The sequence below is a fragment of the Symphalangus syndactylus genome, chromosome 6 (assembly GCF_028878055.3).
Source record: "Symphalangus syndactylus isolate Jambi chromosome 6, NHGRI_mSymSyn1-v2.1_pri, whole genome shotgun sequence".
Taxonomy (NCBI): domain Eukaryota; kingdom Metazoa; phylum Chordata; class Mammalia; order Primates; family Hylobatidae; genus Symphalangus; species Symphalangus syndactylus.
The window spans coordinates 30,237,117-30,255,965 of record NC_072428.2 but is presented as its reverse complement, the minus strand read 5'-3'; the positions used below and the strand labels follow the sequence as shown (position 1 = coordinate 30,255,965).

The following is an 18,849-nucleotide window of genomic DNA, read 5'->3' as shown; positions in this document are numbered from 1 at the left end:
TAAACAAAACATGGCAACTAAATGCAATGTGCAACTTGATAAAAAATTTGATGATTGAGGCCGGACGTGGTGGCTCACACCAGTAATCCCAGCACTTTGGGAGGCCGAGGCAGGCGGATCACGAGGTCAGGAGATCCAGAACATCCTGGCTAACATGGTGCAACCCCATCTCTACTAAAAATACAAAAAAAAATTAGCTGGGTGTGGTGGCGGGTGCCTGTAGTCCCAGCTACTCGGGAGGCTGAGGCAGGAGAATGGCATGAACCCAGGAGGCGGAGCTTGCAGTGAGCCAAGATCCCGCCACTGCACTCCAGCCTGGGCAACAGAGTGAGACTCCGTCTCAAAAAAAAAAAAAAAATCGATGATTGAAACAAAACAGTACAAAAGACAGTATCAAGACAATTGGGGGTATTTGCATAAGTTATATACATGTATATATATATATTTTTATATATATATATATTTTTTTTGCCTTGGAAAAATTGTATCACTGAGAAGCTTATGACAGTGAAAGAGATCTGATCTAACCTATCCACCTCTTGCCTTTAGCTTTCAAGCTGCCTTAATTATTCCTGGGTTTAGGCTGAGCTAACTTTGGAAGACATTTAGCTTATGGTTTAAATCAGGGATCCTCAACCCCTTGGGCCACAGACCAGTACCACAATTGGGTAGTTACATTAGGTAATAGAGTTGTATTGATGTTAAATTTCTTGAATGTGACTGTGTTGAGGCTAAGAAGGCTCCTCCAGAGGAGATACTGGCAAGAATATTTAGGAGTAAAGTGAGTGATAACTGCAAAATATATCAAATCGTTCATACAAATAACAAAGAAGAGAGATAAATTGTTAATAGTTGATAAATCTATGTGAATTGTGTATGTGTGTTAATTCTATAATTATTTCAATATTTCTATAACTTAATTTTTTAATGGGCAAAATGAAAAATATTTCCACTGCCTTAACTACTACCCTTGTCTCTAGACATTTCAGCTCTGGATGTTGCCTTGTTTTCCATTCATAGTGCTGTAGGCAACACTGGCACTTGATTTTGCACTAATACCTGAACTCTAGCATGCATATGAGTCACCAGTAGAATTTGCTTAATGTATAGGGTTTCCTAGGCTCCTGCATAATAAGATTCTAGTATAGTAAGTGCAGGATACAGCTAAGTATGTGGAACTTCAAGAAGAAAAATACTTGTGTATCTAAGAAATACATTTTAGGTGATCTCTCAAAACTGTCTTATATGCTAACCTGAGGAGCTATATTTTGGGATGTTTTCAACTTTTTTTTAAGTGACTGGATTACTTGTCTACCCCAAGTTCTACTAAGGATAAGAACACTCCAGAATAATACCCATGATTTATGTTTTGAAATCTCTCAAGGAGCAAAGCTACATGGCAAATAATCCACCGATTCTCCATGAGATTCTGATGTCAGAATCAATAACAGGTGACATTCTATACCCATTAAAATTTCTGGAAATTTCCAGTCAAACAAAGCATGATAATGTTTTGAGAAATGTTATAAATCGCAAGAAGACACTTTATTTTTTTTTAAATTTTTCCTTTTTTTATTATTTCAACATTTATTTTAGATTCTGGGGTACATGTACAGATTTGTTACGTAGGTATATTGAGTGACGCTGAGGTTTGGTGATGAATGATCGATCCCATCACCGGGTTAGCAAGCATAGTATCCAATAGGTAGTTTTTCAGCCCTCGACCTTCTCCTTCTTTTCTCCCTCTAGTAGTCTCCAGTGTTTATTGCTCCCATCTGTATGTTCATGAGCACCCAATTCTTAGCTCCCATTTATAAATGAGGACATGTGATATTTGGTTTTCTGTTCCAGTTTTCTGTTTCTGTATTAATTTGCTTAGGATAATAGCCTCCAGATGCATCCATGTTGCTGCAAGGGACATGATTTCATTCTTTTTGTGCACAGTATTCCATAGTGTCACGTACCACATTTTCTTTATCCAATCCACGGCTAATGGGCACCTAAGTTGATTCCTTATCTTTGCTATTGTGAATAGTATTGTGATGAACATGAGTGCATGTGGCTTTTTGATGTAATGATTTATTTTCCTTTGGGTATATACCCAGTAATGGGATTACTGATCCCATTCAGTGATCAAGTGATAGTTCTGTTTTTATTTTTTTGAGAGATCTCCAAAATGTTTTCCACCATGGCTGAACTAATTTACATTCCCACTGACAGTGTATACATGTTTCCTTTTCTCTACAGCCTTGGTAGCCACTGTTATTTTTTGACGTTTTATTATTAGCCATTCTGACTGGTGTGAGATGTTATCTCATTGTGGTTTTGATTTGCATTTCTCTGATGATTAGTGATGTTGAGCATTTTTTATATATGTTTTTTGGCCGCTTGATTGTCTTCTTTTGACAAGTATCTTTTCATGCCTTTTGCCTAATTTTTAATGGGGTTGATTTTTGCTTGTTGAATTAAGTTTCTTATAGATCCAGGAAGTAACTTTAAATTGTATTTTTAGCCACAAAAGATCAATTAAGTCTACAAAACGCAAGTGATTATTTGTTTTAGCCAATAATTTCAAGTTCTCTTCACTGCTCCCATGTAGATTTTTTTATTAATATATGTTATACAACAGTCCTCTTGTTCTATGTAAATCAAGCAAATAAGCGTGAACAAATCTATACTTGCAAGGCACACACAACTTGAAGCCTGGCAGCGTCTGGCTGGATAGACGTGCAACTTTTACAGGTGAGAGTTTTCATAGCTATTGTATGCAAGACATCAGCTGGGTGATAGCTCTTCAGAGACCATCTGCAGTACCCTCACCTGGAGGTTTGCGAAAAATAGAGCATCTGCACAACATCAACATGTGGTAGGCCTGGTGAAAGAAACAGCAAGTAATTCAGTAAGTAAAGGAGTTGATAGTAGAACCCATGGCTGGAAATGTAGGCAGAGAGCAGATTATCTGGAATAATAAGTTCAGCTGGATGAATCTGAACCTTATTCAGGAAGCAATGATGACATTTGAAATCTTCAAACTCAGTCATCATAGAGGGTATGAATGGTGTCATTTCTCTAACAACTAATGATTCTGAATATCTTTTTTATGTACTTATTAGGTATCTGTATATCTTTGTGGGGAAATGTCAATTCCCATTTTAATTGGATTTTAATCTTTTTATTATTAAGTTTTAAGAGTTCTTTATATATTATGGATTAAATTCTCTTATCAGATGTTTGATTTAAAATATAGCTGTTACTTTAAAGCTAAGAAATGTGTCTGACAGCAAATGGAGGAGTCAGTCACCCAGAGAAGTAATTTGTGGTCAGTTGGAACTTGGTTAATATCAGTTATACGTCTTGGATGAATTAGAGTAAATGCTAGAGCAATGCTTAAGATACCAAAATTAATTGCCAGTATGATAATTTAAGTATAAGTAGGGAACGTTGTTTTCTTTCTAAGACCTAAACCACACAAACTACCTTTCTGTCTAAACCAGAACATTTGTCAACTCTAATAAATTTCAGAAAGGTGCTTTATTAAAATGACCAGAAAATTAAACATCTGATATTTTAATATTATTGGTAAGTAATTTCCTCAACAAATATTGTTGCCATTTGAAAATCTCAAATATCAACTCCTAAGGCCATTTTCCCCCTCATGAAACATTTGGTTTATCGAGTTCTGAGAAAATATATCAGCTTTTTGAAATACTTTTTTTCTGGCTCCTATTTTGATGATGCCATTAAGTCTGACCTCTACTTATTACAGAAGAATTGATGGGCACATTTAAGGTCTGAGGAATTTCACACAGGCTTTGAGTAATATGTTTTTCACAAAATAGTACTAGTTTAATGTAAGTTTTGGAGAAGGGAATTACCATCCCTGGGCCAAGGGAGTTACCATCACACTATAAGTATAATTGAAATCAAACTCACATTATTTACTCAGAGAGTCAAAATATTTTAGTTAACAAATTTAAAATAAAAATGAGTAAGTATACCTAAAGAAAACATTTTGTCAAAGCCCCATTCTGACCTTTTACATCTCTGAGGAACTATTTCAATGACAAAAAAAAATTCTCACAGGTGCATTACAGGACTGAGGAACATCAGAAGATAAAGTGCATTGCAGGGACAATAGAGAATTTCCAGCAAATACAGATTTCAGCTGTTACATACTCAGCAGCTTTCAGAGGGCACCATCTTTACAAAACATTTGGGTTTTTGTAATTCACCAACCTAAATGGATTTCTGAAAACAGCTATTCCATGAAAAGACATATTGCTTTGGTTGAAATTGTAATCACTTACACTTTTAGTGACAGCCTAACTGTGTATTCAGTAGTTGCTCTTATGCTGTTTTTATAATATGTACCAGTACAATCATAATGTTGAGAAGTATAGTTACTCTATATAATGTTTTTGAAATAATAATTACTGAGTTATTTTATATCAGTTATTTACTGAGTATATTTTATATCAGATTTTATATCAGATGTTTTTCTAAGAATTTTTCTCTTATGAAGTCTCTCATGACTGTTACCCTAATTTTACAGATGAGAAAATTCAGGCAATAAAGGTAAAATTAATTCTCCAAGATCATAGAAAATTAAGTAAATTTGCCAAGATCAGAGCTACAATTTGAACTCTAGAACCCAATACCTTAACTACTAGAATAAACTATACTATACTCTAAATGTTTTATTTCCTGCACAGGGAGTCAATTTGTTTAATTATATTTATTCTAGGATAATAATTTAACTAAAATGAAAATACTAAACTAAGGATAAACCTACCCTGACTGAATATTTCAAGTATGGGAAATTAGGGCCACTCATCACTCATTCGGCTAATATTTATTTAGTATGTGTGCCAGGACTGTGATTATAGCTCTGAATAAGACAAGAGACAGGCTCTCCAGGGAGCTCAAATTGTAGAACAGGGAGCAATAAAAAAGGAAGCAAGATGTAATTATTTAACTTCAGCACTATGGAGAAAACAAAATAGTTATTATTATGACAGAAAATTCCAGAGCGGAACAGATGATTTGAATTGTGTGTCAGAAAGGTCTTAGAGAAGGTGGCATTTGACTTCAGAACTTGTTTGTGAAAAGGAGGCAGAAGGTCTAATCCGGTGAAAGGAAGAATGTTTTGTGCAGAGAGAACTGCAAACACAGAGGAACAAGGGGTGGGAACTACTGAAGGACAACAGACACTGGAGAATTCTTTGCTAAACTCAGTCACAGAACCACTTTCAGGAGGCTGTTTTATTCATAATGACACATGTTGGCCTGGCTTCTTGTCTCAATGTCATGAAGCCACTCCTAAAAGCGTAAGTGGAAGATCACCACCTTATGGTTCCAGAGAAACTAAAACTTAGGACTTGTAGGGAAATCTCCAATCACCTGGCCAACCTCTTCTTGAAAACCAGTTGAGTGACCTCTGAATTATAAATGAAGGCTCTTTAAAAATTACAATGTATTTTTTCCTTTTATGAGGACAACTCATTGGCAAGTAAATAGTTAAACAGTATCTCTATTTCTGAACATAAAAACAGGCTAACATTAAATAAGTTTATATGTCTTTTTACTCTGCTCTACATTTTTCTTTTTCTCATCTACCAATTTGTAATACAGTATGTAATTAACATATTTATAATATTTATAGTTTATGAATTGATTCATTGTAAAATGTAAGCTTTACAAGTACTGAGCGCTTGGTCTGTTTTTTTTCAATGATGTAGAACACTGAACAATGTTAGCTCATACTAGATAGGAAGTAGTGAATGAATGAATACATAACTGTGTTCAATAACTACAAATTTTAAATAAAGATATTTTGTTTGGCCATTGGCCAGAGCAGCCTAAGACTGGACCAAGTCATCTCAACTTATTTTCAGCCTTATCCATGTATAATTTAAGGAAGATCTAACTTTGAACACTAAAAAATTATACTATGTAAATATTTTGTTAATAATTTTTAGCATTGAAAGAGGTACTTTTACTTTCCATGAATCTATAAAAGCTACACAGTCAAATGGACAAGTTTTATATTTTTATTATCACATTTCCTCTTTGGGACTAGAACATGCCTGTAGGAATTCAGTCTTCAAAAAAGCAAGTTTAATTGGACTGAATGCAGGCATAAAATTAAATTGTCTTCCCTTAGTGTTTGAATTCATAACCACATGCAAATAATTTCATACACAATACCCAAGAGGTTCTTCTATTGAAGGAGATAAACATTTTCCCAGAAACTCTAAACTGTTTATATGTGGAAACCTTGGTTTATACAGTTAATACACAGTTTACATAACTGTTCATATAAACTGTTCAGCTCTTGACTTCAGAATCATTCACTAGAAAAGAAATATTTATTATAGAATCACAGAAATAACTACTAATATTTGAAATTAAAAATACATTCATTTAAAAATTATAGAATTTCTAAGTAAGGAGGAATTACTAAAGTGAAAGGTACTAAGCCCCCAAATTATAGAATAAGGTTGGAAATAGAGACTAATACCTTAAATTTATGCATTTTGGTATTTTTTTCTTTTCATATTTACTTTTTAAAAAATATTTTTTCATGAAGAAATTACACAATACTGAAAAATATTAAGAATAAAAACACCTTAGCTCAAGACAAGATCCAGAGATAAACATCATCATTTTCAAGTGCATCTTCAGTGGCTTATGCAATTTTGAAAACAAGGAAAGTCTTCAAAATTGTTAATCTATTTTAGTGAAGTTTTTAAAAGTAATAATTCTTTAAAATCTAAGTATTATTATTGTCGACCTTATTTTAAGTGCAGAGTATTTAAATAAAATAATATTTAAATCTTGCCTAATAAAAACTCAAGCATTCTTACAAACAAAAGAAAAAATCCAAACAATAGTCACCTGATTAATGAAAGTGTATCTGAATCTCACTTAAAAAAATAACACAAGGCAAGTTTTATACCAACTGAGGCCAAACCTAAAATAATCAAAATAATCTGAGGGAGGGAAAGGACATGCATTGACGTTTATTCTGATCTACATGCACCAAATAGAGATTTTACGTCTGATTGCCTAGATCTTTCCATAGTTGTCTTCCCTACCCTCATTCAACCTCAAACAATACTTCAAGGAAAATATATAATTTTGTTGAAGAAACTCACACTCAGAAATGATAAACAAATTTCCATCGCTAGTAAGCGACAAATGTGAAATTAAAACACACTTCTTCTGGACTTTAAATTCTACTACCATCCTTCACTGGGAATTGTGAGGAGGAAGGAGAGCACCCAGACAGAGAAGTGAGAGAACTTCAATTAAATACCGGAACAACTGGCTGGGCACAGTGGCTCACACCTGGAATCCCAGCACTTTGGGAGGCTGAGTCGGGTGGATCTCTTGAGGTCAGGAGTTCGAGACCAGCGTGGCCAACATGGTGAAACTCATGTCTACTAAAAAATACAAAAACTGGTCAGGCATGGCGGCATATGTCTGCAATCTCAGGTACTCTGGAGACTGAGACAGGAGAATCACTTGAACCAAGCAGGCAGAGGTGGCAGTGAGCCAAGATGGCACCACTGCACTGCAGCCTGGGTGATAGAGCAAGATTCCATTAAAAAAAAAAGTATTTGAACAACAAATTTTTGATTGAATTATTTTTTTGTTCTAATATTATATAAACGGTTGCAAATGTATCATCCCATGTTTTATTAATTAAATTGTGTATTTCTTAATACAAATTGTGTTCTAACTCTGTGAGAGCAGATACAGTGACATCCTCTGTGTTATTTAGTACTCTCTGATCCAATTCTCAAAGGATACAATACTCTCATAGACCCTGATAACCTGAGGTAATTCTTTCAGGCTTTGTCTTTATCAAGTAACATTTATGATTATTCCTGCCATCCTCACTCAACTGTATGAGAAAACAATGACTATCAGCTCTATTTACAGTTGAGAAAACTAGTTATCAGAGAAGTTAAATAATGTAACCATGGCTGCATAGAGCTAATTACAAATGTGATCACGTGTCTGCTCTTTGCTCCCCAAATTATGACAGTGTCCCTCATCCTTAACCTCAATTTTCTGAAGTTGTAGGAATAAATGTGATGCAAAAACTGAGAGCCTGCTTATTTCCTAAGAAAACAGCCATGAAGGGTTATCCTAATTGCACCTACTGGACCTGACTTGGACAATGTTTAAATTTGGCGGAAATTTGTGTTAGTTCCCTAACTAACTATTGCTTTGTCACTTCTGAAATCTTGTCTAGGACTGAAAGGCCTACTATACTCATAATGGCCCCACTCCCAACCCCTACATCTCAAGAAAAGTAGTGACAAACAGTCTCTCTTTGACCAAACTCTAGTCAGCCTTCTCTGAGCCATTTTCTCAACTAGGTCTTAACTTTGGCCTATTAAAACTGATGATCCAGCACAAATGATGTTGTCTATCCCCTGCACGAAGAAACTTAAACAAACAAACACTAGCATAGTTTCTAACTGAGCAAGGCCATGTCCCTAGGATGATGATACCCTATAGTATCTACCCGGGAAAAACACCTGAAAATAGGGTCTCTGTCTCTCAGTTTCTGTGGTAGAGTAGAAGGCTATCTTTGGCAAGTGCCAGTTAGCAAACCCAGATGTCCTGATCACATGTACCAACCTTTCTTCCTGCTTTTTATAAATTTTCACTTCCTTGACTTTTTTCAAGGCCAGCTCACCCACCCTCCCTACTCTTTTATTTTTCCTCTAAAAGTCCCAGTCATCTCTACACAAATCGAGGTTGAGTTCAGTTCACACTAGACTCTTTTTTATATTTCAATAACTGGTACTGATTAAAAATCTGCTCTTATCACTTTAACTAGTAACCAGCTTTGTACTTTTGAGAGTAGAAGGAATGGTTTACTGTCCTTATTTATTCATCTCCTGACATATATCTGAATTTAAAAGTAAAGGACAGATTTTAACTCAGAGTAGGTGCCTAGTGTATAATTGGGGGCATGAAATGTGGGCTAGTATTAAAAATATTTAAGTTAGTTCCTTAGGCATAACATGTAGATATCACTTAGAGCCAGCTTTGTCCAGTGGTATCTGGCAATGCATTGGTTAACTCATGAAGAGAGGAATATTTCTCTATCAAGAATGTCTCCATTCTAACCTAATGTCTTGCATTGTAAACTTGCTGCAAGATTGCTGCTTAATCTCTGTAACTGCAAACCACAAAGGTGAATTTTGCATATACAAATGCCATTCAGTGACATTAGCCATCACCAGAGAAGTTTAGAGTTTATCCACTCTATAAGTCACCACCTGGGGTTTCACTTTAAGCAAAGATTTTATTGTTAGCCATGTGAATGTCTAATAAAAAAATTCAAAGCAAGTGTTAAAAATGATATTTAAGATTAGAAGACCTGGGTTCAAGTTCAGGCTTTAGAACCTCCTTGAGATTCTTGAGATTTACTTCCTTGAGATTCTTGGGCCAATCACCAGACCTCTTCAAATTACAATTTTTCTATCTTCAATGTTTAAAGCATCATCATAATTATCTCAGAATCATTACAAGGGTAAAATATGAACAGTACATGAAAGACTGTATATAACCTAAGGAGCTGAAAAGTGTTCATCCCTAAAAGGTGGAGTAGCAAAGTCATAAATCTCTGCTATATGGGAGAGTTTGACATTGTGGTAAAGAAACTCCTGTCCTTGTCTGTCTTTGGAGTCACACTACCTGAATTCAACCCACAGCACACAGCATGTCACTTAGTTTCTGTGACAGCGGGCAAACCACCTAAACCTGCCAAGCTCAGTTTCTGCATCTGTAAAGATGGATAATAATAATTTATCACAGAGGTTATTGTGTATATTAGATGAAATAATTTGGGAAGCATTTAGAAAAATGCCTGGAATGTAGAAAGTATGCAGTAAATATTAGCTGATGATGATAATAATGATGATATGATGATGATGGCAGTGATCATGATGAGGACAACAGCCCTTCCTCCTAATACCATGTTGGAACTCTTTTCTTAGGCTTAAGAGTAATAATTGCTAGTTGCTCATTAGAGAACACTGCACTTAAATTTTAATGGTTATGCCCAAATCAAAATTACTTATAAAGAGTAAGAATTAGGATTTTGCCAAGTTTTATCTTTCCATCACACTTAGTTAACTGCATTAAGATGATATAATTGACACAATTAATTTCAGTTAGGTATTTCTAATTGTGAACATACTTTGAGCCATGTAAAACAAGTAGACTCAAAAAAAAAGAGAAAGAAAAAGAAAATGTTTATAAACCACAAAGTCTCAGACTTATAGTCAGGTCTAAGCATCTGTGATTGTAATAGTTTAGGATGCATTGTGCTTGACTTACTTCAATCACTGTGTATGCACTGAGCTATAAAACCCTTATTATTTTGAAAAAAGCTAAATAATTAGATTTTAAAAGCTTGCATCTTTTTAAACTCTTATTACACTATTTCTTCCTACTGCTGAATTTTCATTAGATTTGACATAAATTTGACTTTAGTAAATAGTAGGTTTAGAAAAATAATGTTTAAAGCATTCAGTATTTTATAAATAGATGCAAAGGTGTTTCAAATAATTGATCAAACAAAATTGGAACTGACTGCCTAAGTTGTTGTGTTCAAGAAGGAATATAAAGTCTCAGAGGCAGAGAGCAAAATGGAGATGTCTGTCAGAGGTACATGGGAATCATAGTTGTTATCACTGATGATTTTATACCCCATATTGATTAAATAGGTATTAAGAGGTATGATAAATTATGAAAGGCAGTACCTCCCAATGTAAATCATAGAAATGAATTTATGATTACTTCATTTCTACATATAGGACACACTTTATAATATTTATAAATACTGAAATATTCCCTGGGGAAGAGCAGAAAGACATAGAGGTACATCCTCATTTTTTTCCCAGCAGATATGTGTGTTACAGAAACTCTATCTGTACATTTTACAACATGAAAGTTATCAAAAATATAACATTTCTGCATCCATGAGGGGGTCTGATGAAAATCATCAAGAGAGTTAGAGAGAGAGAGAGATTGAATCCTTTCTCCTATGTCTACCTCCTCTGGCCTAATTCAAGGTTTTCAGTTGTCTGAAAACACACTTACCACTTGGGTCATTAATACCAGGGAAGCACAGACCCTCATCAACCTCAACAAGTCATCATGTGAACATGTATACAATAAGAGATACATACATATATGCCAACAAAAAGTCTCACAAACCAGTTGTTGACAGCTTTATCCCAATGAAGAATCACACTACATTCACCAAAATGCCCAAGTCTTCTCCTCTATTGCATGCCCCCACAAATTCTGTTAAGTCTGACTTATCCTAAGGTGTCATTTTTCTTATATTTTCTATAATTGAATGCAGTCTTCCTGAAAATTAACTAAATATGTATGTGTTGTAAATGTATATTTATTGAACTCCTGTTTATTTCCAAACAGGTGCTTTATATTAGCGGTCCCCAACTTTTCTGGCAACGGTGATTGGTTTAGTGGAAGACAATTTTTCCACAGATTGGGGGCATGGGTGGAGATGGTTTGGGGATAATTCAAGCACATTCCATTTATCATTAGATTTTTATAAGGCAGGCACAACCTAGATCCCTTGCATGCTTGGTCCACAATAGGGTTTACACTCCTACAAGAATCTAATGCCAGCAGCTGATCTGACAGGAGCTGGAGTCCAGGCAGTAAAGCTTCCTTGCATGCTCACCTTCTGCTGTGTGACCCAGTTCCCAACAGGCTACAGACCTATAGCAGTCTGCAGCCCAGGGGTTGGAGACCCCTGCTTTATATCATGTATTACCCATATAGTAATCCTGCATGAAAAGCAAGGTCAAAATGTCTATTTTTTTTTCAAAGAGAAAACTGGGTTTAGAGAAGTTAAGTAAAAGTAGCAAGAGGCGGAGTTTGGATACAAATGCACATCTGTCCAAAGCCTTCACAATTAAGCCACCCTGTATACTCTGAATAAAGTGTTGCATTATGTACTTGGATAACACAAATGAAGAGGATGTGACGCCTGACCTGGACATCTTGTATATTCTGCCAGACACCCTCTTACCTATAGAGTTAAGGTTCTACCTAACCCGATTTTATGTGACAGGCAAAAGGGAACTTTCATAGCTTCATGACTTACTATAATATGTATTTGTAAAAAACACAGATATACTTCTCCCTCCCTTTTACATATCTTTCAAGATGTAATGGAGAAGAAACATTCTGGAGATTTTCTAAGACATTATTAACTCAAGACCCGGAGGAGAGTGGTGAGTACCTGAGTGATACAGTGGAGACAAAGTAGTCATGAGGGTTTGAGACAGAGTAGCATAGTCTGTCACAGCCTGGGCTTCTGAAGCATATAAACATGGGTTCTAATCCCACTGCTTCCACTTTATAGTTTTATGACTTCAGACAAGATAGCCAACCACCTGCGCGCACGCGCGCGCACACACACACACACACAGAAAAACAGAAAATACTCTAATTTTATATTCGTATTTATGTACATATATTCACGTAATTTAGAAGTAGGTTATATTTGTAATTGGTTGCCTCATTTTTGTCATTTTGGAAGAAGGATTACAATATGTTGCGTGTAGATTTTGCCTATTGCACAACTCAAAGACTTGTCCTGAAATGAGTGCGCTGGTTGCAAAATGAAATGTTAAACTTATGCAAATCACCCTTCAAAATTCTGTTTTTCCAATGGTCTTCCAAATTCCAAATTTATTTAAACATTTGAGAAAATATAAAAATATTTTAGAAGCTATATGAGTATATCAAACAACATTTTGAAAATATAAAGCTAATTGACCTTACATTGATTGAAATAAAAACTGAGAAATAAGTAAATATAATATATTTGTTTGGAAGATAAATACAAATTAAAATAAATTGTGATGAACATTTTATATAGTAATTATATACACTTCAAATATCCATAAGGTTTTTATGACCTCTTTATTAATTTTATTAATAGAATAAAGATTTCAACAAATAAAAATAATCAATAGTATTTATCAATTTTCACATTAATCAAAATGCATGGTTTGGATAAGTTATTTAAAACACAAAAAAACTTGACTTGTTCCTCTTTCACCTTGAAGTTAACTTTATCTTCATAAGCGAAGATATCTGACATACTTCCTTTACGATGTTGCCTGCCATTTCTAAGATCATGTAGTTCTAAGTACCTGCATTTTTAAAATTTGAGTCTCTTTCTCTATACATCCTGGAAAAATCCCTAGTAGATCACTCACTTACCCAGTGTGAACCCTGGAGGAATTATTTTTTCTTTATTTTGTAGTAAAGATTTTTGTTTATTAAAGTTCTTTTTGAGAAGGTCCAGATAAGACAAGCATTTGCATTCACCATTCCTCACCGTCTTGTGTGTCCTTCCTGGTTTCTTTCCACTTCTACTAAACCCTAGTTTTCATTAAATTCAACTTATACCTTTCTGCTCAAAGTTGGCAAGACTTACCATTGTATGTGATTCTTTCTTGTTTATAAATGTATGAATTTCTCTAAGAAACAGGGACAAGTGTAGTCATTTATAGATTTCTCCTAGTATTGTGATCATTTCATATATTATTCAAAATATTTTAAATAGATGTATTTGTTAATTAAAGAGATGGAAAGAAAAGGCTTAGCAACCAGTCTGCTGTAATCATTCTTTCTTACCCAGAGGAAAGTGGGGAGAAAGAACTACTGAAATCTCCTTTTAAATATAATACGACCATCTTAGGATATCTACTTTGGGAACATTCTTATCTTTAGAATAGTCACAGCAGAATATACTTGATCTACCAATGTGTACATATGATAAACATACCTGGAACTTATGAATTTATGAATTATGGTTCTCTAAAGATGTCAGCTATACAATTATCAGAATATAAATGATGATGTTTCAGCACCTAACTAGCTCCCTTTGAACTAATGGTGCTGAAGGGATTGTCTCACCTGAATTTAAGATTTTCTATACATCTTCCGTATACAAGATAATTTATTATTGACAAAAATGTAGACATATACACCAATGCAACAGAATTAAACGTCCAGAAAAAGTCCCAAATATGTATGAAAAATTGATTTGTAACAATGTACCAAGGCAACTCAATGGTGTTGAATCAACTGGACATTCAAATCAAGGAAAAATAAACATTAGCATTTCCGTTGGTTGGAGAGAGTCTGAATTGTCCATTGTACTCAAAACAAACAAACAACTGAAAAGAGCAATGCAGAATGTAAATATGAGCGAAAGATGGGAGAAGAAAATAAGGACAATGAACAATCATCAATATGATGACATCTACTTTCTATTGAAGGTATTAAATCCTTCAAGGACTGCTCAGTCTATAGTTCTCAGCTTCTTTCTGCCTTCCTGTTATTCATAATTCTTAATTCTTATGCTAAAATTGTTAGTCTTTTTTTTTTTTTAGTTTTTGTTTCAAGATTTTTTTCTTTCTCATCATTGTGTAATTTTAATTACATTAACTTTAAAGAGGGCAGTATCAAACTTGGTTAAAAGGACATTGCTTTTGGAAACTTGCTTATTTTGAATTTCATCATATCTGTTAAAATTTTCTCCTTCCAGACTGCTCTTTCTCAGGCTCTTTTTCGGCAACTGACACCACTTTTTTATTGCAAGAGTATTAGAACTTTAAGGTTTCATTCTAGGTCCAGTTCTCTTCTTCACATACATCCCTGGGCTTGTCTACCTGAAATGCTAAAACTAATAGTGTAGGATCTTCTACCAATTTCTTATGGAAGCTCCAGCTATAAATCAACACTGACTACATTCTCTTTCTTTTGTGTCCTTGTTTCTTTGCACATATAGCTTTCTATTTCTGAGATATTATTTTCTACCTATTTTAATCTAGGAAGGTTTTATTTATTCTTTTTGATTCAGCTCTAACATTACATTCTCTGGAAAGCCTTCTCTGATATTTGATCCTAGTAATGGCTATACTTCCTAAGACAAGCTTAGAAATGTGTTCTGAAAGTAGAAATGAACATTTAAAACCTGAATATTTAAGAAAATACAAAAAGAGAATTGCCCATACAAAGCACGTGGCACCACTCTCAATTATGGCAATGGTCACAGTATAATATTCATGCAATTCCTGACATTTTAATTTTTGTATTTTTCTTACCTGATGCATCTAGCCCAATTTCTGACGTATACCAATTTTTGCATAAATTTCTATTAAAGTTAATATCATTGGAGCCAACTTGGATAGTACTGGATAAGGAACTTCACCTAGACAAACTTTGACAGAAGTCAACATGAGACGGTTTGTTAATAAGCCCAATTAAACATTATATATCATTATTAAAATATCTAGTCTGTCAAAAAATGGTATACAGACATGAAGACCTGTCTCAGTCTATTTTGTGCTGCTGTAATGGAATACCTAAGATGTGGTGATTTATAATAAAGAGAAAGTCATTGACTCACAGTTTTGCAGGCTGGGAAGTTCAAGATCAAGGTGCTGGCATCTTGTAAGAGCCCTCTTGCTGCATGATCACATGACAAGGCAAATGGGCAAGACCACAAGAGAGCAAGAGAAGACCAAACTCACCCTTTTTGGACAGCATTATTACCCCAACGAAGGCAGACCTATCATGACCTAATCACCTCCTAAAAGTTTCCCCTCTTAATACTGCTATAATGGCAATTTTAAATTTCAACATGAGTTTCAGAGGGGACAAACATTCAGTCTATAGCACTACCCTTATTTCAATAGTTTACACATCTGGGGACCCATAATTCATACACTAAAAATACAGTAATTTAGGTTTAACTCCTAAAAAGTAATTTTTCAGTTGCTGATTTGGAGGTTACTTGGGTGCCCTACTCCAATTAGGTGGTTAGCTGAATCCTGCTGTTAGAACATTATTGTATTTTTCTCTGGTTAGCCTTTCATGGAAGATACTGGTAAGGCACCTAAAAGGACAGACAGTTGGGATTCCATCAAACTTACTATATTAGTCCATTCTCACACTGCTGTAAAGAACTACCTGAGACTCAGTGATTTATAAACAAAAGAGGTTTAATTGACTCACGGTTCTGCATGGCTGGGGAGGCCTCAGGAAACTTACAATCATGGCAGAAGGCAAAGGTGAAGCAAGGCACATCTTACATGGTGGCAGGAGAGAGAGATAGCAAGGAGAAACAGCCACTTTTAAACCATCAGATCTCATGAGAACTCCCTCACTATCACTAGAACAGCATGGAGAAAACCACTCCCATAAATCTATCACCTTCCACCAGGTCCCTCCCTCAACAAATGGGGATTATAATGAGAGGTGAAATTTGGGTGGGGACACAGAGCCAAATCGTACCACTTACAGAGCAGAATAACCAATCTGTGCATATTTGTTAATAAATGTGTATGTGTGTTTAGGAGAAGCTTATCTGAGACTTGTTTATTGCAAAGTGGCAATAAGGTTGTAGGAAGAAAGCCTGTAGTCTTTACCAAAAAAATTGTTGAGACTATTGTATTTACCATAAAACCTAAGAGTTGTACATGATCACAGTGACTTATATCATTTAAGAGAAACCTCATTTATTTTATTGGGGCTATTTGGCTTTGTTTGAGGACTAGAGTAAATGTCTTTTTAACTTTGAAAGTCTCAAAAACAGTGGAAAAGAATTGTCTTTTAGAATTACATATTAGATCATATTCAATACCATTGGAAACTAGTTTTCCAATGAACTAAAGCTATATTGCTTATTTTGGCATTTAAATCACATCACACATTAACCCAGCTTAACCTTCTAGCCTGATCTTTCAGGATCTATCTCATACAACCCCTAAACAGACTGTTGTTCTATGAATACATGAGGGAAGTGGTGAATTCCCTCATGTATTCATAGAAAAATAATCTGTTGAGCAGCTACCAAGGCAAGATGTTGCTCTAAGTAAATCAGAAATGCTCCATGCATTAAGTAATTTAGAGTCTGGTACAGGGAGTTAGTTGATAAGTGAACAAATTACTATCAAATTTAGATACATCATTAACTAATTCTGGAGGTTTCTGAAGTGTTTTCACAGGTAAATTTCTGCATCCTAACTCTCAAGCTTGCTTGTGCTCTTTCAATCTCTCTCTCTCTCTCTCTCTCTCTCTCCCCATCCCTCCCTCCCTCTTTCATTCTTTTATTTTTATTTGTTTATTTTTACTTGGCAGGGTCTTGTCATTGCCCTGTTGCCCAGCCTGGAGAACAGTGGCATGATCATAGTTCACTGTGACCTTGACTTCCTGGGCTCATGTAATCCTCTTGCCTCAGTCTCCCAAGTGGTAGGACTACAGGTATGTGCCAACCACGCCCAGCTAATTTTCTTTTTTTTTTTTTTTTTGTAGAGACAGGGGTCTCCCTATGTTCCCTAGGCTGGTCTTGAACTCCTGGGCTCAAGCAAGCCTCCCACCTCAGCCTCCAAAAATGCTGGGATTACAGGTGTGAGCCACCATGTCTAGTCTCTCATAAATTTTTGTGACTTCCTGAAGTTGCTTATGTTACTCCCTTTACTAAAATGTTCTTCCACATTTCTGCTTTTACTTTCTGGAAAACCTCTCATTTTTAACAAGTCAGTTCAAAACTTCCATTTCTGACTAAATCCTTTTGTAATACCACTTTCTTTTATTTCTGGCAGAAAATATTACTATTTCTTTCCAGCCTCACACACATTATTCATGAGTGCATTATAGCAATGTGTGTTGCATTGCAATGTATATACATAGCTGTCCTTCTCACTAGATTTTGAATACTTACCTAGAAAGTTGCCTAACATATATAATTTATACAAGTTTGTTAAAAATATAAAGAAATGATCCACAAGAAACAATTATAATTTAGAAGACCTTATTCAAGGTTAGTAGAAATCTGAATAGACATGAGAAATTTTAGTTGCTATCTGTTTTACCAGAATCATATCAATTATAAGAATAAGCAATAAAGCAATATTGATAAGTTTTATATTTTGAACTTCATCCCTCAGAAACAGTCAGCTTCATTATGTTCCTTGGCCATAAGTTGTATCCTATACACTAACTGATGTTTCACAAATGAGAATCAATGACATAAAAGAGATGAGAAGCATTTCGATCATTCAGTCTATCAAAATTCATTAGGCGTGCATTGTTGAACATTCTTTACTCCTTATAAGCTGTTTGTTAAAGATTGGCAAATAGTCAGAGTCAGAAATAAAACCATAACTCATTAAACTAATTCTATCGATGAAGAAAACGAGACTCAGAGAGCTTAAAATATTATCTACACAACACTTGAGTGACAGTTTGAAGTGGTACCCACCTTTATCTGCCACCTGCTCTATTGCTACTTCTATAATATCACACATTATTATAGGTCTGGTCTGAATATCTGAATCTTATCCTATGAAGAAACAAAATATTATAAAAAATATGGTTCCACCTTGAGTTGATTTTTTATAAGGTGAGAGAAGAAGATCCAGTTCCATTCTTCTACGTGTGGTTTGCCAATTATCCCAGCACCATTTGTTGAATAGGGTGTGCTTTCCCCACTTTATGTTTTTGTTTGCTTTGTTGAACATCAATTGGCTGTATTTGGCTTTATTTCTGCATTCTCTATTCTGTTCCACTGCTCTATGTTCCTGTTTGTACACCAGTACCATGCTGTTTTGGTGACTATGCCCTTATAGTATAGTTTGAAGTTAGGTAATGTGATGCCATCATATATGTTATTTTTGTTTAGTCTTGCTTTGGTTGTGTGGGTCCTTTTTTGGTGCTACATGTATTTTAGAATTGCTTTTTCTAGTTCCGGAAGAATGATGG

General features: G+C 34.9%; 1 long non-coding RNA gene across 2 annotated transcripts in view; it reads left to right on the top strand.

Moving 5' to 3' along the window:
* Nucleotides 1-2,375: 2,375 nt before the first annotated feature.
* LOC134736940 (uncharacterized) overlaps nucleotides 2,376-18,849 on the top strand; it is a 30,351-nt gene continuing 13,877 nt past the window's right edge. Inside the window, exon 1 of one of the 2 annotated variants that reach the window (XR_010121445.1) lies at nucleotides 2,376-2,742. This is a non-coding gene — a long non-coding RNA (uncharacterized lncRNA). The other variant, XR_010121446.1, reaches the window with a different exon arrangement.